Source organism: Rhinoderma darwinii, chromosome 1 (assembly GCF_050947455.1).
Source record: "Rhinoderma darwinii isolate aRhiDar2 chromosome 1, aRhiDar2.hap1, whole genome shotgun sequence".
Lineage (NCBI taxonomy): Eukaryota > Metazoa > Chordata > Amphibia > Anura > Rhinodermatidae > Rhinoderma > Rhinoderma darwinii.
In genome coordinates this window covers 514,580,832-514,607,530 of record NC_134687.1, presented here as the reverse complement: position 1 = coordinate 514,607,530, position 26,699 = coordinate 514,580,832, and the positions used below count along the sequence as shown (strand labels likewise).

The following is a 26,699-nucleotide window of genomic DNA, read 5'->3' as shown; positions in this document are numbered from 1 at the left end:
TCCTTATTGGTCTATGCCATCTTCTAGTATGGCGAGATCGTGATTAGGATCGTCCATTAGGCATGCACGCATGCACACTATGGGGCTCTTGTCTGTGAGTTGTAACAAGGCGTTGGTCCCCTATGTATCGTGGCGCTCTGACGGTCTCTGAGAGACACTGCGCCTGCGTAATGTGGTGAACCACGCTATGTTTGTTTATATTTACCTTGCCAGACACGTGATCAGTAGGTCCTACGCTATTATTGGAGCGAGGACTTGGGCATGTGCAATGAGTCCTATTGGATGCCGGAATGGAGGAAGGTTGCCATCACATATGTTTGAACTGTTGGGATTATGCAATAACGTCTAGGAGTGCCAACTTTTTTGGAAGATAGTACATTTGACATTAGTATGGATGTATGGATTCAATACATTTTGTAGATATCTGGATTTGATACACTTTTTAATATTTTTTTATTAATGAGACATAATTATTAATTTCACAATGTGTTGTACGGTAATTACTGACACTGTTTGAAAATGCCCTCATTGAGAGCTTGAAACGTTGCTTCGGTGAACACTGGTTTCTTATTAGATTATATCTCTGGAGTGCTGCTTCCGTTCATGGATGGGTATATATGAGTATATGGCATGTATTATGAAATCAATATTTGTGCACTTGTCTAATATATTAATGTAATTACACTTGTTATGAGATAAAGGCGTATGAGATTTTTAGGGAGAATCTAGCAAATGTTATTTTGGACTATACAATTTAATAAGCATTTCCTCACATTGGCAGCAATGTATCAAAAGTGGTGCAGAGGAAAATTGGAGTCATTGCAACCAATTAGATTGCTGCTTATATTTTCCAAAGGGGCCTTTGAAAAGAAAGGTGGAATTTTCTCGGTTGCTGTGGGCTTTTACTTTGCATCAGTTTTTTACCTTCAAAATATTTGATTGAATTTTACAATAAGTAAACAAATGAATAAGAAGCTAGTACAGCTGCTTCTTAACCCCTTGAGGACCATGCTCATTTTGGCCTTGAGGACCAGACACATTTTTTCAAATCTGACATGTGTCAATTTATGTGGTAATAACTTGGGAATGCTTTTACCTATCCAATTGATTCTGAGATTGTTTTCTCGTGACATATTGTACTTTATGTTAGTAAAAAAATTCATGTACATATATGTAAGCTGTGCCGTGTACATCAGGGTATATGTAAGCTGGGCGGAGTACATCAGGGTATATGTAAGCTGGGCGGAGTACATCAGGGTATATGTAAGCTATGTGGAGTACATCAGGGTATATGTAAGCTGTGCGGAGTACATCAGGGTATATGTAAGCTGGGCGGAGTGCAACAGGTCATAATAGGATGATGTAATAATGGGGGGAATGAATAATAAAATGAATTATCCATGGATAGTGACGTACGCTTTGAACCAATCCTTCATGCACAGGCCGGATTTTTGGGTGTAGGAGTCGCACTTCTAAAGGGTGTCTGTGGTATTGTACAAAATATCCGCACTCCAGCATTGCCTAATCTTTGACTTCTTCACTAGCCCCATATGTAGCACAGACACCAAAATGTCATAGTTTTCGCTGCATTTACAGGGTCTACCAGTGGGGGCTGCAAATTATGACCTGGGGTTTTAGGTGAAGAACTGCTGCACATATAAATTAGTCTGGGCCATCGTTTTGCATTATTGCGTTCCAAGAGTCATAACTTTTTATTTTTCCGTTGACGAGCTGTGTGAGTGCTTGATTTTCATGGGACGAGCTGTAGTTTTTATTAGTATAATTTTGGGGTACATGTGATAATTTGATCAGTTTTTATTCCATTTTTTTGTGAGGTGAAAAGACCAAAAAACAGAAATTCTCTCACTGTTTTTTTTATAAATTTTTAACGGCGTTCTCTGTGCAGCATAAACAACATGTTTACTTTATTCTGCGGTTTGATACGATTATGGCAATACCAAATTTATATAGTTTTTATATGTTTTACTACTTATACACAATAAAAACACTTTTTTCTAAATAAAATAATGTTTTAGTGTCACCATATCCTGAGAGCCATAACTTTTTTATTTTTTTGTCGACGGAGCCGTGTGAGGGCTTGTTTTTTGCGTGACACACTGTCGTTTTTATTGGTAACATGTTTTGGTACGTGGGACTTTTTGATCGCTTTTTATTCCATTTTTTTGGAAACAAAGTGACCAAAAAAGGAAATTCTGCCATTGTTTTTTATTGTATTGTTTTTACGGTGTTCACCATGCGGGATAAATAATATGATCTTTTTTTAGGTCAGGCCGATACAAACGCGGCGATACCTATTTTGTCTAGTTTTTTTTTCATTTTTTTCTAATTATAAAGGGCTTGATCAGGGAAACAGGGCGATTATTGTTTTTATTACGTAAAACTTTTATTTATTTATCTAAAACGTTTTTGTTTTTTTTTCACTTTTTTTTTAGGGCTTGTTCACATCACCGTGGGGTTCCGTCGGGTGTACCCCGCAACGGAAAGTGAAACTGACAGCACAGCTTCCGTTTCAGTCACCATTGATCTCAATGGTGACGGAAACATCGCTAATGCTTTCCGTTCGTCACCATGGTTTCCGGTTTTCCGACGAAATCAATAGCGTAGTCAAAGGAGAGACTAGTAAGTGATAGATGGGGATGAGAGATCAACGGGCCACAAATCTTGAGAAATTGTAATGGTATGTGCACACACACTAATTACGTCCGTAATTGACGGACGTATTTCGGCCGCAAGTAGTGGACCGAACACAGTGCAGGGAGCCGGGCTCCTAGCATCATACTTATGTACGATGCTAGGAGTCCCTGCCTCTCCGTGGAACTACTGTCCCGTACTGAAAACATGATTACAGTACGGGACAGTTGTCCTGCAGAGAGGCAGGGACTCCTAGCATCGTACATAACTATGATGCTAGGAGCCCGGCTCCCTGCACTGTGTTCGGTCCGGTACTTGCAGCCGAAATACGTCCGTCAATTACGGACGTAATTAGTGTGTGTGCACATACCCTAAGAAAAATATGGAAAGCTTCATGAATTTGTGCATCACCCTTGGGCAAGGTCCAAGCTAATCTCTGTATCTTTCCAATTTTAGTTTATGTGCTGCCAAAACAAGCACACTTTATACCAGTTTTTATACATCTCCCCCATTACCCCTAGGGTTTGACTTTATTTCACCACTGGTTAAATGAATAGTACTATTTATTTCTAATGCCTGCCAAATATGAACAAACATCCACCTCAAAACTGTAGGAAAATAATATTGTCCTCTGACCTTGGAGCAAACTGTTCTCCCACTAATAAATACACTGGTTATGTAAACATAAAATATATTTACAGTCCTCATGTATAATCTGTACTTTATATTCTAATGTTCCATTGACTCATGCACGATTCGTTGTGCCTGCTTGTAAACCTTGCCTTTATGTAATTAAATGATTGCATAATATATCAGTATAATACAGTTGCTGTTTTTGTCAATTAGTGCCATTCCCACAGTATCTGTTTATCTATTATACAATAATTGCAATGACAATATCTCATATTATGCATATGTCCTATATTATTGTCACAGGGAATGGTTATAGACTTTTGTCTCAGAATGTATAATAGTGGCCTATTGCCAGTAATGTTAGATTTGTATAGGTCCAGCCGAAGTGACCCCCACCAATCTATAAAATGAAGTGTCAGCGGCACTAGAAAAGTACTGTGCCATTTAGTTTCCAGGTCAGATGTCTTTACTTTTCGTGGGCCTTTACTGTACTTTTTGTTGTTGTCCTGACTGCAGTTGATTAACAAATTAATGATACAGGCTTTAACCCCTTAGTGTCTAAGCCTGTTTTGGCCTTCAGGACCAGCCCCATTTTTGCAAATCTGACATGTGTCACTTTATGTGGTAATAACTCCAGAATGCTTTTACCTATCCAAGCGATTCTGGGATTGTTTTCTCGTGACATGTTGTACTTTATGATACTGAAAAAATTTTGTCATTAAATTCAATATTTATTTGTAAGAAACGCCAAGATTTAGAGAAAATTAGCAAAAATTAGCATTTTTCTAAATTTTAATGTATTTATTTGTAAAACAGATAGTAATACCACACAAAATACATACTAGTTTATATTTCCCATATGTCTACTTTATGTTTGCGTAATTTTTTGAACATTCTTTTATTTTTCTAGGACGTTACAACGCTTAGAACTTTAGCAGCAATTTCTCATATTTTCAAGAAAATTTCAAAATGCGATTTTTACAAGGGCCAGTTCAGTTCTGAAATGGCTTTGAGGGCCTTATATATTAGAAAGTCACCATAAATCACCTCATTTTGAAAACTGCACCCATCAAAGTATTCAAAACAGCATTCACAAAGTATTTTAGCCCTTTAGGCGTTTCACAGGAATTAAAGCAAAGTAGAGGTGAAATTTACAAATTTCATTTTTTTTCTTCAAAAATTCATTTGTAATAAATTTTTTCTATACCACAGAAGGTTTTACCCAAGAAATGCAACTCAATATTTATTGCCCAGATTCTGCAGTTTTTAGAAATACCCCACATGTGGCCCTAGCGCGGTCATGGACTGAAACACAGGCCTCAGAAGCAAAGGAGCACCTAGTGGATTTTGGGCCTCTATTTTATTAGAATATATTTTAGGTACCATGTCAGGTGTGAGGAGGTCTTGTGCTGCCAAAACAGTGGAAACACCCCAAAAGTGACCCCATTTTGGAAACTATACCCCTCAAGGAATTTATCTATGGGTATAGTTAGCATTTTGAATCCACAGTTTTTTTGCTAAATTTATTTGAATTAGTATGTGAAGGTGAAAATCTACTTTTTTTGTGAAAAAATTAGGAAATTTTAAATTTTTACAAGGAATAAAGTAGAAAAAACACCCCAACATATGTAAAGCAATGTCTTCCGATTATAGCAATACCCCATATGTGGTAATAAATTGCTGTTTGGACCCACAGCAGGCCTCAGAAGAGAAGGAGCACCATTTGGATTTTGGATTTCTGATTTTGCTGGAATAGTTTTCAGTGCCGTGTCGCGTTTGCAATGCACTGGAGGGATGAAAACAGTGGAAACCCCCAAATAGTGACCCCATTTTGGAAACTATACCCCTCAAGGAATTTATCTATGGGTATAGTTAGCATTTTGAATCCACAGTTTTTTTGCTAAATTTATTTGAATTAGTATGTGAAGGTGAAAATCTACTTTTTTTGTGAAAAAATTAGGAAATTTTAAATTTTTACAAGGAATAAAGTAGAAAAAACACCCCAACATATGTAAAGCAATGTCTTCCGATTATAGCAATACCCCATATGTGGTAATAAATTGCTGTTTGGACCCACAGCAGGCCTCAGAAGAGAAGGAGCACCATTTGGATTTTGGATTTCTGATTTTGCTGGAATAGTTTTCAGTGCCGTGTCGCGTTTGCAATGCACTGGAGGGATGAAAACAGTGGAAACCCCCAAATAGTGACCCCATTTTGGAAACTATACCCCTCAAGGAATTTATCTATGGGTATAGTTAGCATTTTGAACCCACAGTTTTTTTGCTAAATTTATTTGAATTAGTATGTGAAGGTGAAAATCTACTTTTTTTGTGAAAAAATTAGGAAATTTTAAATTTTTACAAGGAATAAAGTAGAAAAAACACCCCAACATATGTAAAGCAATGTCTTCCGATTATAGCAATACCCCATATGTGGTAATAAATTGCTGTTTGGACCCACAGCAGGCCTCAGAAGAGAAGGAGCACCATTTGGATTTTGGATTTCTGATTTTGCTGGAATAGTTTTCAGTGCCGTGTCGCGTTTGCAATGCACTGGAGGGATGAAAACAGTGGAAACCCCCCAATAGTGACCCCATTTTGGAAACTATACCCCTCAAGGAATTTATCTATGGGTATAGTTAGCATTTTGAACCCACAGTTTTTTTGCTAAATTTATTTGAATTAGTATGTGAAGATGAAAATCTACTTTTTTTCTGAAAAAAGGTAGCCATTTTTAATTTTTACAAGGAATAAAGGAGAAAAAGCGCCCCAACATTTGTAAAAAATTTCTCCTGATTACATAAATACCCCATATGTGGTAATAAACTACTGTTTGGACCCACACCGGGGCTTAGAAGGGAAGGAGCGCTATTTGGCTTTTGGAGCTCAAATTTAGCTGGAATGTTTTTGGGTGTCATGTCGAATTTGCAAAGCCCCTGAGAGACCGAAACAGTGGAAGCCCCCCAAAAGTAACCCCATTTGGGAAACTACACCACTTAAGGTATCTAGGGGTATAGTGAGCATTTAGGCCCCACACGTCTTTTGCAGAATTTATTAGAATTAGGCCGTGAAAATTAATAACATCATTATTTCCACTAAAATGTTGAATTTTTTCAATTTCACAAAGGATAAACGAGAAAATGCACCCCAACGTTTGTAAAGCAATTTCTCCCGAGTACGGCAATACCCCACATGTGGTCATAAATGGTTTTTCATTAGAAAGTAATTAACCCTTTACGAACTGATTCATGTTTTGCTTTTTCGTTTTTCCTCCCCGCTTTCCAAGAGCCACTACTTTTTTATTTTTCTGTCAATAGAGCGGTGTGGGGGCTTATTTTTTGTGGGACGAGCTGTCGTTTTTATTGGTACCATTTTTTGGTACGATGCCATATCGGTGGACATAAACGGCTGTTTGGGCACGCTGTAGGGCTCAGAAGGGAGGGACGCCATTTGGCTTTTGGAGCGCATATTTTGCTTGGTAGTAGCTCTGGCGTTTTGCTGGTATTTCAGTTTATAATGTGGGGGCATATGTAGGCTGGGCAGAGTACATGAGGGGCATAATAAGAGGGTATAATAATGGGGTAAATAAATAATAATCCACAGATATGTGGCCAGTGTCGCACTGATAAATGGCGCCCAATGTTATCCACTTTTGGAACACTGCACATTTTGCATCGCCATAATCTGAGAGCCAGAACTTTTTTTATTTTTTCACCACCGGAGCCGTGTGAGGGCTTATTTGTTGCGGGACAATCTGTAATTTTCATTGGTACCATTTTGGGGTACATGCGATTTTGTTGATCACTTTTTATTCAATTTTTCGGCAAGCCAGGTGAAAAAAACCATCAATTCTGACAATGATTTTTATTTATTTTTGACGGCGTTTACCCTGGGCTATAAATGACTATTATACTTTATTCTGCGGGTTAGTACGATTACGGCGATACCATTTGTATATACGTTTTTTTATGTTTTGCAGCGTTTGAGCAATAAAATAACTTATTTAGAAAATAATTTATTTTCTGTGTCACCATATTCTGAGAGCCATAACTTTTTTATTTTTCAGTCAAAAAAGCTGTGTAAGGGCTTGTTTTTTGCGGGACGGGTTGTAGTTTGTATGGGTACTATTTTGGCGTACATGCGACTTTTTGATCACTTTTTATTACATATTTTGTGAGGGGTGGTGACCAAAAAATAGTGATTCTGGCATTGTTTTTCGTTTATTTTTTTTGCGGCGTTCACTGTGCGGGAAAAATAATATTATAGTTTTATAGTTGGGGTCGTTACGAACGTGGTGATACCAAATATGTGTACTTTTTTTTTACGTGTTCATTTTTTTTCCTATAATGAAAGACTTATTATAGGAAAAAAAGCAGTTCTTGTTTATATCACTTATAACTTTTATTTTTACACTTTTTTTAAAACATTTTTATTCTTTTTTTTACTTTTTTCGCTTGTCCCACTAGGGGACACTTAGACTTGCAGCTTTGATCGCTGCTGGAATACATTACACTACACACGTAGTGTAATGCATTTCAACTGTCATTGTGACGTGACAGTCACACTGACAGGAAGCCTACGACGACCACCCTCGGGGTGGTCCTCATAGGCTTCTGTACATGGCAACCCGGAAGCCATTTTCTGGCGTCCGGTTGCCATGGGTACCATCGCCAGCCCCCGTGATTTCACATGGGGGCTGCCGATCGGCGCTAAAGACCTTAATTGTGGCGTTCAAAATCGAGCGCCGCAATTAAGGGGTTAACTGCCGATATCAGCGGCGACAGGCCGCTGATCGGCAACGGGGAGAGCAGGGCTGACACCCTGCACAGTTAACCGCCGCTGCGGTGTAGCGCCGCGCGGCGGTTAACTGTCAAAGCACTGACGTAACTGTACGTCAAGGTGCGCAAACTTACTGCTCACCATGACGTACAGTTACGTCATGGTGCGTTAAGGGGTTAAAGAGGCTCTGTCACCACATTATAAGTGCCCTATATTATACATGATGTGATCGGCGCTGTAATTTAGATTACAACAGTGTTTTTTATTTAGAAAAACAATCATTTTTGACGGAGTTATGACCTATTTTAGCTTTATGCTAATGAGTTTCTTAATGGACAACTGGGCATATTTTACTTTTTGACCAAGTGGGCGTTGTGGAGAGAAGTGCATGACGCTGACCAATCAGCGTCATACACTTCTCCCTATTTATTTACTCAGCACATAGCGATATAGCTATATCGCTATGTGCAGCCACATAAACACACTATAACGTTATTCAAGTGTCCTGACAGTGAATATACATTACATCCTGGCTAGGACGTGATGTCTATTCAGAATTCTGACACTTCTGTAGCGTTTCTGGGAACTTTACAGCAAGGCAAGCGTAATCTCGTTTTAAATTACAGGTTACATCGTAATCTCGCTAGATTATGCTTGCCTTGCTGTAAATCTCACAGAAACTCTACAAAAGTGTCAGGATTCTGAATAGAAATCACGTCCTGGCTGGAGGTAATGTATATTTATTGTCAGGACACTGCAGTAACGTTATAGTGTGTTTATGTGGCTTCACATAGTGATGTAATAAGATCACTATATGCTGTGTCAATGAATGGGGAGAAGTGTATGTCGCTGATTGGTCACTGCTTGGACAGCGTCATAGACTACTCTGTACAACGCCCACTTGGTCAAAAAGTAAAAACACGCCCAGTTGTCCATTAAGAAACTCATTAGCATAAAGCTAAAATAGGTCATAACTCCGTCAAAAATGATTGTTTTTCTAAATAAAAAACACTGCTGTAATCTACATTACAGCGCCGATCATATTATGTACAAGATAGGCCACTTATAATGTGGCGACAGAGCCTCTTTAAAGCCTACAAAAAGATGGGTCCTGAAAAATCTCATTAAATAGGGCCTAGATTTTTTTTATGGCAGCCCCGCATGCATGGGCTAAAAACCTGCACAGTCCTAGTACTGATTAGAATTTTTTCGAATTGTTCAAAACACAAATACAGGTCTATATCTAAATGGTTGAGGAAAATTAAAATTTAAGTTTTGGATTGGCCTTGCCAAAATCTATGTTTTTGATATCAAAGGCTTTGATGTGTCGAGGCTTTGAGGTGTTGAAATTTTACAGATCCCAAAGAAGTGACCCCAGTTTGTAAACTACACCCCTCATAGCATTCATCTAGGGGTGCAGTGATGATTTTGACCCCACAAGTGTTTCTCAAAAATGAATGCAGAGCTGTTGATGCAGAATGAAAATTGCAATTTTTCAATAGCGATACAATTTTAGTTCCTGATATTATGTCCGCAGTTTTTGCCACTGGAGACACTTACAATTTGTTGGGCTGGTTTGACCGGATATGCCAATGCCAATGCAGGTCTTAATTTGCAGCATGGGCACATGACAGGGCACCATGCAACATTTCAGACCTATTTTAGTGATATTTACATCATATAGCTATGATTACACAGGCTCTGAGATGCTGAAATATTAGCAACCCCCAAGAAGTGACCCTAAAACTACTCCCCTCAAGGCATTCATCCAGGGGTATTGTGAGCACAATCGGTTTTCAGCAATAGCCAATGCGGTGGTGCCGAATAAAAAAAAGTTAATATTTTCACATTTTGTCATATTAGGGCAATTTTTTTTGTTTCCAGTAGGGCAACACTGAAGAAATGTCCCTCTATATTTAGAACATTGTTTCTCTTGAGATCAGTATTACCCTATAGGAGGTTTTAATCTATTGCTTGAATACATAGCATTGCCCAAAGGGGAAGGAACACCCTGTGACTTTCATTGGCACAATTTTTGCTTGAATGCTCTTCAGGCACCAGTTTGTGTTTGCAGAGGCTATGAGACTCCAGAATTTAAGTCCTCCAGAAATTAACCCATTTGTGAAGTGACATCTCACAAGGTATGAATCTAGGAGTATAGTGAGAATTTTCAGTTTGTGAAGTTACACCCCTCATGGCATTCATCTAGGAAAATTCGGAGTATTTTAAGTTTGTGAAGTGACACTCGTGTCAAGGTCCTTAGTAGATTTGGCGTCCATTGGCAGAATCGATCAGGCAGGAGGGTGCAAATAGCAAAAGTACTCAAGTAACAGTCCAGGTTTAATATATAGATAAGCGACAACAAGTTGCAGCATGAGGCAGAGATGTGGTCAGGGAACAATCCAAGTTCGGTACAGCAATAAGCAGCAACAGGTTGTAGTGTTGAGGCAGAGACATAATTAGGAAACAATTCAAGTTTGGTACACAAATGAGCAGCAGTAGTTTGTAAAAGGGCAGCAAGTAGCTAGACTACATTAATTTAATAAAAGCATTCTGAACCTCAGCTTTGTGAGTTGAGTAATTGGTGCTATGATCTTGGAGAAGTCTAGGATAAACTTTCTATAGAAGTTAGCAAAGCCAATAAATCTCTGAACTTCTTAATTTTTGGGGTTGGCAAATCAACTACAGCCTTGATTGTACTAGGGTCGATACCTTCTGGAGATAGAATGTACCCAAGAAATTGAATTGTATTCTGTTCAAACTCACATTTCTTTAAGGGGGTTTTACTCTGGGCGATTATCGGGCAGACAAGCGTTGCCGATAATTGCCCTGTGTAAACAGGGCAGCGATCAGCAGGTGAACGAGCAAACGCTCAATTATCTGCTGGTCGTATAGTTTTAAAAAGTAAAATATTATTGTTGTTGGCAGCACATATCCCTGTATAAACAGGGAGACGCGCTGCCGACATGATAATAATGTATGCGGACGAGCGATCGGAGTAACTACCACTCGTCCCCATCCAAGGCTCCTGTAATGGCTGCGGGCCGCCGTTCCTACTCACCCCTCGGCAGCCACGGCCATGGATCTGTGAGTGCTGGCCGGCATCTCCTTCTTAGGAGACACCAGCACTCACTTCCACTCCGCTTGGCTGTGTCCCGTAGGGTGCGTGCGCACGCTTATTCCCGGCATTAAAGGGTCGACGCACGCACATGAATTATATTACAAATTAGCCCTAATCACTCTGGACTATAAAAGGGGCGCTGCCCTTTCACTCCCTGCCTGAGCGTTGTTTGTATTTCCCATGTTAGTCTTAGCAAATGGTCCCTCAGTGTTATCCTGTTCCCAAACAATTGTTGTTATTTTTTTTTTACAGGAGGCTCCTGACAGGCTCTTCTCTGAAACACAACAGCACTGACAAGCTCTTTCGCAGAAATTAACTTGTCAGAGCCGGTGATGATCATAAAACCAGCCCAAATCGCTTTGATTGTCCAGTCAGTACCTAATCACCAATTACAATGATCGCTGACACGGGACCACTCAGATTGGACTTGTGTCGGCGAGGTCTGCTTGGCAACTGTCTATGACATTTAGACTGGGTTCACACGAGCATGTTACGTCCGTAAAGGACGGAACGTATTTCGGCCGCAAGTCCCGGACCGAACACACTGCAGGGAGCCGGGCTCCTAGCATCATAGTTACGTACGATGCTAGGAGTCCCTGCCTCGCTGCAGGACAACTGTCATCATGTTTTCATAACTATGATGCTAGGAGCCGGCGCCCTGCAGTGTGTTCGGTCCGGGACTTGCGGCCGAAATACGTTCCGTCCATTATGGACGTAACATGCTCGTGTGAACCCAGCCTTGCGATCACGGCCCTGTTAATTTGTGTAATTTTAAATTGTGACAGTTTAATTTTATGACGTAACTGTACGATGGGTTGCAGTAAAGTATTTGCAATAGCAATGTAGTTATGTCATATCGGGAAGGGGTTAAAATAACATCTGACTGCAGCGTTTTTGGAAGAAATAAAAATGAGGCAAAAAGCCGCAAACAAATGTTAATAAAAATGCGGGTAAATGCTGTTAGGGAATCCAGCTTTAGGCTGGAATCACACATACAGTTTTGGTTGCATTCTTTTGCGCCAAAGAGAACTCAATTCAAAAGAGAGGAGACATATCAGTCTTTCCTTTCAAACTTTTCCGTTCTTACAAATCCACTTCTGTATTTGGCTGCCGCAAAAACTGCATGGTGTGATTCCAGCCTTATTGGTTTTTTTTATTTCATATATCAAGGTATAATAAATATTAGCTGTAGATCTACGATTTGTATACAGGCTTCGAAGGTATGGGTAGATTATATGGAAGGGTGGCTATGGCTGCGGTTTAGTACTTTTGCACACTACAGAGCCTTGTACAAGGAGCCTGTACAACAGTTGGTACCGAAGCTCTGAGGAGCCCTATAGGCTCTGCTAGGTGCTACATGTACGGAGATTACAGGGGAGAATACCTCTGTACTTACAGCTCCTTATGGAACGTGCCACAATCTTTTTCCATCCGACAGAAATAACCTCCGTAAGACATTGTATGAGCCAACCGAGGAGCAGTGGAGGCCTCATGCACCTCTGTGGCAGCCTATTATGGCTTTAAACAAAACTGAGCCTTAATACGCCCATGTCTATGACCCCCAAATCTAGAAAATATTCCCCTGAGGTTGACAATATTTCTAGCAACAAAAGATAATCAAAATAAATTGTCAACATTTATTGGACCAGTAGTGGCAGGAAAAAAATAACTTGCATTTAAACAGACACCATTAAAAGTGCTAATGTGCAAATTTGCACATTCGGGTGTCAAGTTCACAAACACACACACGCGCACGCACACGCTCACACACACACACACACATATATAGGTCTGCATTCAAAAAGGGTCTTTCCTTAGTTTGGTTTGGTTTTTTTCAACATTCAGTAGTACTGTAAAAAATTGTAACTTCTGTAAAAAGACAAAACAAAACAAAAAACAACGCACTATAATCACACCAAAAACGACATATGCCTTTGTAATTTTTGGGTTGTTATAGTTGGTGTTTTTCCTTAAAGTACTCAAAGTCCCTGTATAAAGCGGACCTTACAAAAACTACAAATAATGCAGCATATATAAACAAGTCTAAACAAACTGTGCAGGCCTCTTCTCGGAGTTTGTAATCCAATCCTCAGTACAAAGCGTGCACATAATTCCATCTCTGCTTGTAATCCTTCACTCACCTATACTTATGCTCCCCTCTGAGAAAGCAGTTTAGCTCGCTTGTAGGGAGAGCGGTCTGATAACTCCTACACAAGACACATTTACAGGAAGTCGGAAGAATATCTTCACTACCCACGTGTAAGGAAGTTTGTGTGGAAACAAGTGCAGATACATTTACACATCATGTGACCAAAAGAGGAAATACCCACTTAAAGATATATGTTTTGTAAAGTTAGCAATATTACCAGAAGTCTAGTAAATAGTTTCCATTATTGTAACTGAGGCTCTTATTACAGGTTATGTTTGAATCTGCTTTGCTACATTTTATTTTCTCATTACAATGCTCCTACACTCCTACACTAGTGATATGCCATAACTTTCTTTGATGGGAATATCCCTATAAAGATAAATAAGCACATACAGATATAGATATAATTTAGTCCTTACATATAAAAGTCAGAAAAATCTTTTGGAAGCTGGGGAATCACTTTCTATGTTGAACACCGGAGCTTCCTTGAGCCCTGAAGGACCAATGGTTCTAAAAACAGGTTGTTGTTTTTTTACGATTGAGACAGATGTATAAGGCTTTATAAGGCTTTATAAAGATGTATAAGGCTTTGTTTTTTTTGTTTTGGGGGGGGGGGGGGGATTAGTTGTACTTTCTAGGCTGACCATTTGGGAGTACATAGTGTTTGACTTATATTAATGTTTGATCAGAGGGGGAGATTCTGCTATTGTGTTCACTGTGCATTATGAATTACGTTATTTTTATTGTACAGGTCCTTTCCATTACTGGGATAACAAATATATGTACGTTTTTAAAAGTTTTAGGAGTTTTATTTATTAAAAACTTTTGAGAAATTGCATTCCTTGTTTTTTTATTACTACGGCAACTTTTTTCTTTACATGAACTTTAACAAACTTTCTTTGACTTCTTTTTACTTTTAGTTACTTCTTTTTTTTTTTTTTACTTATGTATTCCTATGCACTATTACCTGTGCAGGCAAAGACATATCTAAGGTATGTCCAAACAGCCATTCTCACTGGACAGACCTGGGGGGCCTTTATTAAGCCCTAAGCTGTCATATAAAATCGTTAGCCCCAGTGATTATGATGCAGAGGCTGACAGAGAGAACCTATAGGGTTAAATAGCTGAGATCAGAGCTTTCTATGAAGCCGACTGTGTTACCTCAGAATTGTGGGAGCATTTGGATGAACCTGTACTTCCAATGCTGAAACCTCTCATGCAATTTCTGGACAGTAGAAACAGCTGTCTTTTTTTCCATTGTCAACTACGCTTTTCAGGATAGAGGCATCCCGCTTGGTTATAGTTTCCTTTGCATTGGGAACCGATGTGTGGCGTATGCAGCTGTATGACATATAGTTGCATAAGCTGGGTATACAGTTGCATACGCTGGAAATTTTGATTCAGTATACACACAGGAAAATTTCCCAGGTGTATACGCCAAACAACCATTAGACATGTTATGATTGTTAATATTTATATATTGCAGATCACAGTAAATGCTGTTCATGTGTTCATATTAGTATTCTGAGCTATAGACATTGTAATGTCCGTGGCTGCGGGCTGTCAGCTCCAATCCCCTCCTGACAGCCGCAGCCACGAGTCGGCAAGCGCTGGCCCCGGCCTCCTCCTCAGGAGACGCCAGCGCTCGCTTACACTCACCTCAGCTGGATCCCGTAGGGTGCGTGCGCATGCTCGTGCCCGCTCTTAAAGGGCAGCGCACGTACCGGACTTTTGATGACCCTTGACCCGTGAGTACCCTGGACTATAAGAGGGGTCCAGTCCCCTGCTTCTATGCCTGAGCGTTGTTGATGTTTCCTAGTTTGTCTATGTGATGGCCTCCTAGTGTGTTTCCTGTTTCCTGTTCCTGTACCTGTTCCAGTTCCTTGCATTCCATACCATTCTGGTTGAGCACTGTGATGTGCCAAATTCGTGTCTTGCTGTATTCCACGTCTGACCTGCTTCATCTCACCTGACGTCTACCTGCTGCCTAGTCCCAGCCGAGCCTGCCTTACTGCTGTCCGAGCTGCCACAGGTACCTATACGAACTATAGACATTGACCTGCGCCCTGTTGGCCAGCTGCCTTACCGCCAAGGCGGTACGGCCCAGTGGGTCCACAGACCCTTCGTGAGAGTACACTCAGGCCATGGACCCCGCTGGTCGGTTCAAGACTATGACGACGTCTCAAGATATTCGAGCAGATATGCTAGACCTCCGGTCTCGATAGGACCAACTCCTCCAGGCATTGAACATTCTTTCACGTTGGCAGGAGGCACAAGCTGCTGTTCCTCCTCCTACACCTCCTGGCAGTATTGATCCTCATACTACACATCTTGGCAGTGTTGACCCGCGTATTTCTTTGCCACTTCCTGACCGCTATGATGGAGAAGCAAGTACCTGTTGTGGATTTCTGAATCAGTGCCAGATCCACTTCAGCCTGTATAATAGGACATTTTCGTCTGATGGCGCAAGGGTCGCTTTCATCATCTCTCTCCTCACTGGCAAGGCTCTTGCATGGGCGAACCCTATCTGGGAGAGACAAGGACCAGAGACCCGTGACTTCCAAGCCTTCCTCCGTACTTTTCGCATGGTGTTTGAGGAGCCTGGACGGGTCTCATCTGCAGCGGCCTCTTTGATTAACCTACGCCAAGGAGACACCTCCATGAGTGAGTACGCCATCCACTTCCGCACCCTGGCGGGAGAGCTGTTATGGAACAATGAGGCTCTGGTGGCTGCATTCTGGCATGGACTGGCTCCTAAAATTAAGGACGAACTTGCTGCTCGGGATCTGCCATCTACCCTGGATGACCTCATCCTTCTGTCCGCTCGGATAGATATACGGATCCGAGAACACCTCCAAGAGGTTCGTCGGGAGGGAGTCCTTCCCAGTCTGGCTCCTACTTTGCCTAAACCCCTGCTGTCCTCAGATGTCGATCCTCCTAAGGAGTCTGTGATAATGGACCAGTGTAAGTTATCCACCCAGGAGAGACAACGCAGACGCACGTCTGCACTCTGTCTTTATTGCGGCCTAAGTGGCCATCTTCTGTGCCTGTGTCCCCGAAGATCCCAAAACCTAGGGTTGCTAGGAGTGACAAACTTGGGTAAGAATGGACTTCCGTCTAAATTGTCCATACCTTTGACCGTAGCGTCCGGTGAGAGAACGCATCAGGTCTCTGCGTAGAGACCTGGTGGACCTTCTGCAATTACCCACCACCCCTCTGGAGAACCCATTGACAGTTGCTTCAGTAAATGGACTACCTCTGCCAGACCCAGTTATAGCTGTGACCAAGCCGCTGAGGCTCCAAGTGGGAGCCCTTCACTCCGAACTTCTGTCTTTCTATGTGCTATCCAAAGCTGTTAACGCTGTGTTGCTGGGCCTGCCTTGGCTCCGACTGCATGCCCCAGTCCTGGACTGGAATTCTGGAGAGGTTCTCCAGTGGGGCCCTGAGTGTCAAGGCCGTTGCCTGGTGCCTATTCATTCGGCTCAGCCTTCACTGCCTCGGTCATTGGCAGGATTGCCAAGTCATTATGCTGCATTTTCGGACGTTTTCAGCAAGAGGGAGGCAGAGACATTGCCTCCACATCGGGCGTATGACTGCCCTATCGAACTGATTCCGGGTGCATCCCTTCGCCGTGGTAGGGTATGTCCATGTCCGCCTATGTGAAAGAGAACTTGGAGAGGGGCTTCATACAAAAGTCTTCCTCCCCGGCAGTATCGTCCTTGTCCTTGTATCGACTACCGAGGCCTCAACCAGATCACGGTGAAGAATAAATATCCATTGCCACTGATTTCTGAACTGTTTGATCGTATAAGTGGTGGCAAGATTTTTTTCTAAACTAGACCTGCACAGGGCTTACAACCTAGTCTGGATTCGCCAGGGTGATGAATGGAAGACTGCATTTAACACCCGTGATGGACACTATGAGAATCTAGTAATGCCCTTCGTCCTATGTAATGCTCCCGCGGTCTTCCAGGAGTTTGTTAGTTACATTTTTCCGTGACCTCCTCTATGTTTGTGTAGTAGTCTACCTTGATGACATCTTGATTTTTTCTCCAGATCCTATGACGCACCAGAGACATGTCCGTCAAGTTCTGCTACGGTTAAGGGAGAATCGTCGGTACGCCATGTTGGAGAAATGCGTGTTTGACAGAGATGCTCTACCCTTCCTGGGCTACATCGTCTCGTATCGAGGTCTCGAGATGGATCCTGAGAAGGTAAAGTCTGTTCTGAAATGGCCAGGTCCTTAAGGCTTGAGGGCCATACAGCGCTTTTTGGGATTCGCTAATTTTTACAGGCAGTTTATTCCAAACTTCTCCCTACTGACTTCTCCCATCTCTAACCTCACTAAGAAGGGTATGAACGCCAAGGTGTGGACTCCCGAGGCAGAGTCCGCATTCAATAGCCTGAAGAGTGCCTTCACGTCAGCTTCTATTCTCCATCATCCGGATGTCTCTCTGCAGTTCTCGTTAGAGGTGGACGCATCCTCTGTCAGTGATGGTGCACTCCTGTTCCAGAGAGGTCCCAAGGGCAAGTCAAGGGTATGTGGATATTTTTCTAAGCTCTTATCTTCCGCAGAACACAACTACTCGATTGGGAATCGGGAGTTACTGGCCATCAAATTGGCTCTGGAAGAGTGGAGACATCTACTAGGGGGCGCAGCTCATCCGATCCTAATTTTTACTGACCACAAGAATCTGACCTACCTCCAGACGGCCCAACAGCTGAACCCTCGTCAGGCCAAGTGGTCACTGTTCTTTACCAGGTTCCAGTTTGAGCTCCATTATCACCCGGCCGACAAGAATGTGAGGGCCGATGCCTTGTCCAGGTCTTTCGAGACGGAAGACACCTTGGAGAGTCCACAGAATATTATTGATCCATCTTGCATTATTTCTGTCAATCCCCTGCAAGTTGGGGACATTCCTCCAGGGAGGACTTTTGTGCGCCTGGCTGATCGTGGACACTCCTCTAGACTGGCAGGTCACGCGGGGGTCCGTAAGACCCGGGATCTGATTGCTCGTCATTTCTGGTGGCCTACTGCCCAAGGACATTATGGACTTTGTTTCTTCCTGTTCTGTATGTGCAGCTAACAGGGCCACTCACTCCAGACCTGCTGGTCTGCTCCAGCCATTGCCTGTGCCCAATGCTCCCTGGCAGCATATAGCTATGGACTTTATTACGGACTTGCCTCTCTCTGCTGGATGCAGTGCTGTCTGGGTGGTGGTGGATCGATTTTCGAAGATGGCCTACTTCGTTCCTCTGACCGGTCTTCCTTCTGCTTTTCAGCTGGCCAAGCTGTTCATCCAACACATCTTCCGCCTGCACGGCTTGCCGCAGCATATTGTGTCTTATCGGGGGGTTCAGTTTACCTCGAAGTTCTGGAGAGCCCTCTGCGGACTCCTCGGTGTGAAGTTGGACTTTTCATCAGCCTACCATCCTCAGTCCAATGGTCAGGTCGAGAGGATCAATCAGATCTTGGAGAACTACCTACGCCACTTCATCTCCAAGCAGCATGATGACTGGGTGCAGTTGCTCCCATGGGCTGAATTCTCCTACAATAATCACACCAGCGAGTCCACAAGGAATACACCGTTCTTCATTGTTTACGGCCAGCACCCACAAATTCCTCTTCCGGTGCCCGATACTTCTGAGGTACCAGCGGTTGACTCCGCTTTTAGAGACTTCTAAAGATCTGACCACAGATATGGCAGCAGACTCGATCCTCCATCCTAATGACAGTCGACCGCATGAAACGTAAGGCTGACACAAGGAGAAGAGAACCTCCTCAGTTTCTTCCTGGCACGAGGGTCTGGCTGTGTTCCAGGAATATCCGACTAAGGGTGCCATCATGCAAATTTGCTCCCTGGTTCCTCGGACCCTTAGAGATCCTACAGCAGATCAACCCTGTCGCCTATAAGCTTCGTCTGCCTCCTACCCTCAAGATCCCCAACTCCTTCCATGTCTCCCCCCTGAAGCCGGTGGTTCTGAACAGCTAAACCAAAACTCCTAGCCCTGTGGTTGCCTCCAGCGGCCCTTCAGATACCTTTGAGGTTAAGGAGATCTTGGACACCAAAAAAGTGAGAGGAAAGACCTTTTATTTGGTGGATTGGAGGGGGTTTGGTCCTGAAGAGAGGTCTTGGGAGCCAGAGGAGAACTTCAATGCTCCTACTCTTCTGAAGAAGTTTCTCTCTCGCTCTGGTCCCAAGAAGACGGGGCGTAAGAGGGGGGATACTGTAATGTCCGTGGCTGCGGGCTGTCACCTCCAATCCCCCCCTGACAGCTGCAGCCACGAGTTGGCAAGCGCTGGTCCCAGCCTCCTCCTCAGGAGATGCCAGTGCTCACTTCCACTCACCTCAGCTGAATCCCGTAGGGTGTGCGCGCATGCTCGTGCCCGCTCTTAAAGGGGCAGCGCGCGTACCGGACTTTTGATAAAACCTTGACCCGTGAGTACCCTGAACTATAAGAGGGGTCCAGCCCCCTGCTTCTATGCCTGAGCGTTGTTGATGTTTCCTAGCTTGTCTATGTGATGGCCTCCTAGTGTGTATCCTGTTTCCTGTACCTGTTCCAGTTCCTGTTCCTTGCATTCCATACCATCCTGGTTGAGCACTGTGCTGTGCCAAAGTCGTGTCGTGCTGTATTCCACGTCTGACCTGCTTCACCTCGCCTGACGTCTACCTGCTGCCTAGTCCCAGCCGAGCCTGCCTTACTGATGTCCGAGCTGCCACAGGTACCTATACGAACTATAGACATTGACCTGCGCCCTGTTGGCCAGCTGCCTTACCGCCAAGGCGGTACGGCCCAGTGGGTCCACAGACCCTTCGTGAGAGTACACTCAGGCCATGGACCCCGCTGGTCGGTTCAAGACTATGACGACGTCTCAAGAGATTCGAGCAGATATGCTAGACCTCCGGTCTCGATAGGACCAACTCCTCCAGGCATTGAACATTCTTGCACGTTGGCAGGAGGCACAAGCTGCTGTTCCTCCTCCTACACCTCCTGGCAGTATTGATCCTCATACTACACATCTTGGCAGTGTTGACCCGCGTATTTCTTTGCCACTTCCTGACCGCTATGATGGAGAAGCAAGTACCTGTTGTGGATTTCTGAATCAGTGCCAGATCCACTTCAGCCTGTATAATAGGACATTTTCGTCTGATGGCGCAAGGGTCGCTTTCATCATCTCTCTCCTCACTGGCAAGGCTCTTGCATGGGCGAACCCTATCTGGGAGAGACAAGGACCAGAGACCCGTGACTTCCAAGCCTTCCTCCGTACTTTTCGCATGGTGTTTGAGGAGCCTGGACGGGTCTCATCTGCAGCGGCCTCTTTGATTAACCTACGCCAAGGAGACACCTCCATGAGTGAGTACGCCATCCACTTCCGCACCCTGGCGGGAGAGCTGTTATGGAACAATGAGGCTCTGGTGGCTGCATTCTGGCATGGACTGGCTCCTAAAATTAAGGACGAACTTGCTGCTCGGGATCTGCCATCTACCCTGGATGACCTCATCCTTCTGTCCGCTCGGATAGATATACGGATCCGAGAACAAGGCGGTACGGCCCAGTGGGTCCACAGACCTTTCGTGACAGAAATACAGTCAGGTCCAGGAGTATTTGGACAGTGACACAATTTCATAATTTATCCTCTGTTCACCATTACAATGGATTTTAAACAAAGCATCAAGATGTAATTTAATTGTATAGGTTCAGCCTTAATTTAAGGGGTTTAACAAAAATATTGCATTAACCGTTTAGAAATGACAGCAATTTTTTACATAGCCCATCCAGTTTCACAGGCTCACAAGTAATTGCACAAACTAACATAATTATAAATATAAGGATTATTTCTAATTCTTAGATGCAAATCCTTTACAGTCCATGACTGCCTGAAGTCTGGCACACTTGGAATCACCAAATGCGGAGTTTTCTTCCTTGAGATGTGTAGCGTTCATGGCCGCGGACCGCCAGGATTACTCGCAGCCATGTATCTGTGGGCGCTGGCCCGCTTCTCCTCCACAGGAGATGCCAGTGCTCACTTCCGCTCCGGTCCGCTGTGTCCCGTAGGGTGCGCGCGTACGCGCATGCCCGGCCTTAAAGGGCCAGCGTGCGCACATGGGAATCATCAATTAGCCCTTGATCACCCTGGACTATAAGAAGGGGCCTGCCCCTTTGCTCATTGCCTGAGCGTTGTTAGTATTCCCACGTCAGTCTTACAAATGGTCACTTAGTGTTATCCTGTTCCCGTTGTTACCCGTGCCCTGCTACCTGTGTCCCGTGCTGTGTCCTTGTTCCTGAGCCTGTTAGTGTTTGGAGTCGCAACCTACTGCACCCGTTGTCATCCGCCTCATCTGGCGCAACCTGCTGTACCTGCTGTCATCAGCCACGTCTGGTGCAACCTACTACACCTGCTGTCAACCGCCACGTCTGGCGCAACCTGTTGCACCTACTACTATCCGTGCCAGAGCCCCTGCCATCATCTGGATTAGTTCAGGTATTGTGGTGCTACGAACTCGTATAGACTTTTGCATAGACTTTGACTTGGTCAGCTGCCTCTCAGCTATGGCAGAGCGGCCTAGTGGGTCCACATACCCCTAGATCGTGACAAGATGCTTTGCTAGGCCTTTATTACAGCCACCTTCAGTTGCTGCATGTTTTTTTGGGTGGAATGACCCTGCCTTGAGGTGCCAGTTTAGATTGGGTCTGTCGAGCGCCCTGAAAGACCTGTTAGTTAGCTATCCCTCTTCAGACTCTCTAGATCTGGTTATGGCTTTAGCGGTACGTCTTGACCGACGTCTCAGGGAACGACGACTTGAAAGTTTTTGTGCTTTCTCCTCTGGCTCCCCTATGATGGCTCCCGAGGTTCCGGTGCTTCGTTCTTCCACGGAAAACTCGGATGAACCAATGCAACTCGGGGCCTCCGTGTCTCCTCAACAATGTAGAGAGCTCCGCAGGAAGAATGGTCTCTGCTTCTACTGTGGGGATGACAAGCATCAATTGAACAACTGTCCTAGGCGCAAGAATAAGTAGCCGGAAGAACTTCCGCGCCTAAGTGACAATCGAGGAGGTCACTTGGGCGCACAGGTATTTCCCGTAAATATGAAACCTAATAAGATCTTGCTTCCCTTTCAGGTCTCTTTTGAGGGTAGGTCTGCTACCGGCAGTGCCTTCGTGGATTCAGGGTCCTCTGCTAATATTATGTCTGTGGAATTTGCTATGTCTCTAGCTATGCCATTGATTGATTTGCCTAAACCTGTCCCAGTAGTGAGTATCGACTCCACTCCACTTGCTAATGGTTATTTTACGCAGCATACCCCTGTTTTTGAACTCACTGTTTCTTTCCATACATTTGGAGCAGTGCTCTGTACTTGTGATGCAGGGATTACCAAATGGGGTAATGAATGCATGACGTCCTGTTTTAATGTTAATTTGATTTCTCTCCCTGAGGAGGTGAACACGCTACCTGAGTTTATTCAGGACTTCGCTGATGTTTTTTCTAAAAAGGCCTCCGAAGTGTTACCTCCTCATAGAGAATACGATTGCGCTATCGATTTGGTACCAGGAGCTAAGCTCCCTAAGGGTAGGATATTTCATCTCTCTTATCCCGAACATGAAGTCATGAAAGAGTATATCCAGGAATGCCTGGCCAAGGGTTACATTCGCCCCTCTACTTCTCCGGTAGGTGCTGGCTTCTTCTTCGTAGGGAAGAAGGATGGTGGTCTTAGGCCGTGCATCGATTACCGAAACTTGAATAAGGTCATTGAGGTCCTTAATTCTGTCTCCTTCCGACTGGAGTTACCCCCGTCTTTTAGAATACACGATGTGTTTCATGCCTCACTCCTGAAACGCTGCTCCCCGCCCTTGGCTACCTCGAGGAAACCTCCGGTCCCTGTTCTCACCCCTGAAGGGGTAGAATTCGAGGTGGCCAAGATTGTGGACAGCAGGATGGTCCAAGGCTCCCTCCAGTACCTGGTCCATTGGAGAGGATACGGGCCTGAGGAGAGGACTTGGGATGTTCACGCTGGGGTATTGCTCAGGAGGTTCCATCTTCGGTTCCCCAATAAGCCAGGTCCACCTAGAAAGGGTCCAGTGGCCCCTCATAAAAGGGGGGGTACTGTAAAGGATCTGCCAGACACAGCTTCTGTGTCGACGCCCGTGGTTAATCTGACTGCACCTGCTCCTAGGTCTGATAGAGTGACTCGATCTGCTACCACTCAGGCTGGTAGGCTCAGGAGTGGGAGAACCTATCACAGCCTGGCCAGACGGTTCTAGCTCCCACCCTCGGTCTATTTATACCTTCATTTCCTGCTTGTCTTGGCCTGTGATTCTTTCCTGTTTCCTGGCTCTGCTGCTCCTGCTATTATTATTAACCTTGCTTCATTTTGACCCTGGCTTTACTGACTACGCTCCTGCTCTGCGTTTGGTACCTCGTACACTCCTGGTTTGACTTGGCTCGTTCACTACGCTTGTTGCTCACGGTGTTGCCGTGGGCAACTGCCCCATTTCCCTTAGCTTCTGTGTACCCTTGTCTGTTTGTCTGTCATGCACATATTGAGCATAGGGACCGTCGCCCAGTTGTACGCCATCGCCTAGGGCGGGCCGTGCAAGTAGGCAGGGACTGAGTGGCAGGTAGATTAGGGCTCACCTGTCTGTCTCCCTACCCCGTCATTACAGTGTGGCACCACGATAATTTTATCTTTGTTTATAAGGCCCCATGCACACAAATGTGGTTTTGTGGCCGCAATTCCCCCGAAAATCCACGGGGGAATTGCGGCCACATTCATTTCTATGGGGCCATGCACACGGCCGTCGTTTTTACGTTCTTTGCATGGCCCGGGAGCCCGCACCGCAGAAAGAACGGACATGTCTTATTACGGCCGTCTTCTGCGGTCCGGGCTCATTGAAAATAATGGCTGCGGCCATGTGCATTGCCCGCGATTTGCGGGCTGCTTGCGACTTACAGTCCGCTGCTGGCCGACGCGAAAATCACGGGCGTGTACATGGCTATGGTCGTGTGCATGAGGCCTAAGTGTTGAAATGGATGGAGTAGAAAAGAGGAAAAAAACTACTAGAATCTGAGACGTCGTCACCTGTGTGTCACTAGATTTATAGAGAATCTGTCATCTCTCCCGACATGTTTATTATAGGAAATCCTTGTATTTCACAAAAAGTTTTTGTGCAGTCCAGGACTGATAGACAAATGAGTGTTACTATTCCCCTTGTCAGGAGGATGTGTCCTTACACGGTGCGATATTGTCAGTGATGGTTGGAGACTGTCAGTATGTAGGGACACAGCCTTTTGACAAGGGGAGTCATAACACCCATTTGTTAATGCCTGGACAAAAAGGAAGTGTTAACAATAGTTACAGGGCGGTGGTGGAGAAGGGGGGCCCAACTTTGGGTAACAGCCCAGGGCCTATGGTCTACTTAATCCGCCACTGAGTACAGGCATGGAAACCATCACTTGTCACAGCAAGTCTGAACAATCTTCACTTTCTATAGTGTAAGGACGGTTTCAGACAGCTGTCACGATCTGTGGGTGTGTGGACCCACTGTGCCACTCCGCCGTAGCAGGATGGCATCTGGCCAAACTACATTGTACCAAGATAATATATACAGCCTAAGCACAAGGGTACCTGTGGTAGTCCAGACAGTAGCAACGGCTAAGCACAGATGGGATCTTGATGGCAGGTGATGCAGATGAGACAGATGACACCAGACATGGTGTAACACAGCAGACATGGCCGATGGCAGAACTCGACTCCAGCACTATAGCGGGCACAGGAACAACTACAACACTGGATACAGGATACAGGTAGCAGGGCACGGGAACAACGGGAACAGGATGACACTAAGAGACCATTTGCAAAACTAACAGAGGAATAAGAACAACGCTCAGGCAATGAGCCTACTTAAGTCCAAGGTGATCATGGGCTAATTAGTGATGTTAAACATGTGCGCGCACTGGCAGTTTAAAGCCGGGCACGGGACACAGCAGAGTGGAGCGGAAGTGAGCGCTGGCGTCTCCTGGGGAAGAGATGCGGACCAGATGAGTAGTTCCGATGGTCCGCGGCCGTGGATGTTACAACAGCCATGACACTGATGCATTTTAACTTCAATATTATGAACCCCCCAAATGCCCACCCTACCTTCCTGGTAGTGGGAAAATATTGTGGGATTTGGTGGACCCACTGTTGGAACAGGGTTACCACCTTTAGGCTTCCTTTGCACACACTTTTTGTGCATTGTTTTTTTTTACCTAAAGAAACGCATTAAAAAAAATGCAAGTTCTTTTAGTAAAATGGTACATGCATTTTTTTTTTTTTCCAATAATGTTTTTATTGAAATTTTAGAGAGAAACAAACAAAACTGAACGGGGAGAATTCTCAACATGAGGATCCCCTCGTCACACATAAACATAAAATATTACATACAAAACAAAAACAAACATCACAGGGATTTATATTATAATATACAGAAAGTATAAGAAAACAATATTGATTTACATATAGCCATTTATAGGACTAAAGGATAGGGCAATAGAAGGTATACGGGCAACCGACAGAATGCCTATTCTGCCTGCAGAGTCAGATGAAGAGGGGAGGGAGGGTTCAGTCTAAGGGTAGGGCAAATTCGCTCCAAGGTTTCCAGACTCTTTTGAATTTGACTATCGAGTGGGTCTTAAAGGCCCATGACATCTCCATATGATAGGAAAATTTTATTTGATTAACTAACTCCACTTTAGTCAGAGGGTCAGCCAGTTTCCATTGGCGTGCTATCATAAGTCTCGCGGCCATAATAATATGTGACACAACTATACGCCCAGAGGGAGGAAGGAGGTCCACCCCTAGAAAATATAAGGCCAATCCAGGAGAAACCGTTATCTTAAATTAATTTTTTTTTGAGATGAGTCGAACAGCAATCAGCCAGAGGGAGGAGACAATTGGGCATTCCCACCACATATGCATATATGTACCCTTTGCTCCACATCCCCTCCAACATGACTCTGAAGCCAAACCCGACATTTTAGCCACACGTGCAGGTGTAAGATACCAACGGAAAGCAATTTTCTGGGACATTTCCCAATGTGTCGAACTCCTGGATGATCTTCTCACCCAAGCCAATGCTTTAAACCAATCTTGAAAATAAATATCCAGCCCCAGATCAATATCCCATGTGGTCATATATGGGAGTTTAGCAGTAGGGGTATAAGTAGAAAATAGGCCGTAAAATAAAGAAATACCCTTAACCTTAGGGAGCTTATTAGCATTAAAGAGTACAGCCTGACGTGGGAGAAGCGGGGTGAATATATCCACCGAGGAAAGTGCGTGTCTAATACATAGATATTTATAAAAATCTGTTCTAGGGATACCAT

General features: G+C 44.1%; 1 protein-coding gene and 1 non-coding gene across 2 annotated transcripts in view; both read right to left on the bottom strand.

The window, feature by feature from the left end:
* Nucleotides 1-13,412, bottom strand: part of LOC142659893 (TIR domain-containing adapter molecule 2-like) — a 31,375-nt gene extending 17,963 nt beyond the window's left edge. Inside the window, exon 1 of the mRNA XM_075836447.1 lies at nucleotides 13,326-13,412. The gene's annotated coding sequence lies outside the window, so the exon portion shown is untranslated. The remainder of the gene's footprint in view (nucleotides 1-13,325) is intronic.
* On the bottom strand, nucleotides 3,029-3,132 carry LOC142722610 (U6 spliceosomal RNA). Its single transcript, XR_012874904.1, has one exon. It is a non-coding gene; the product is annotated as a U6 spliceosomal RNA (small nuclear RNA).
* Nucleotides 13,413-26,699: the final 13,287 nt, after the last annotated feature.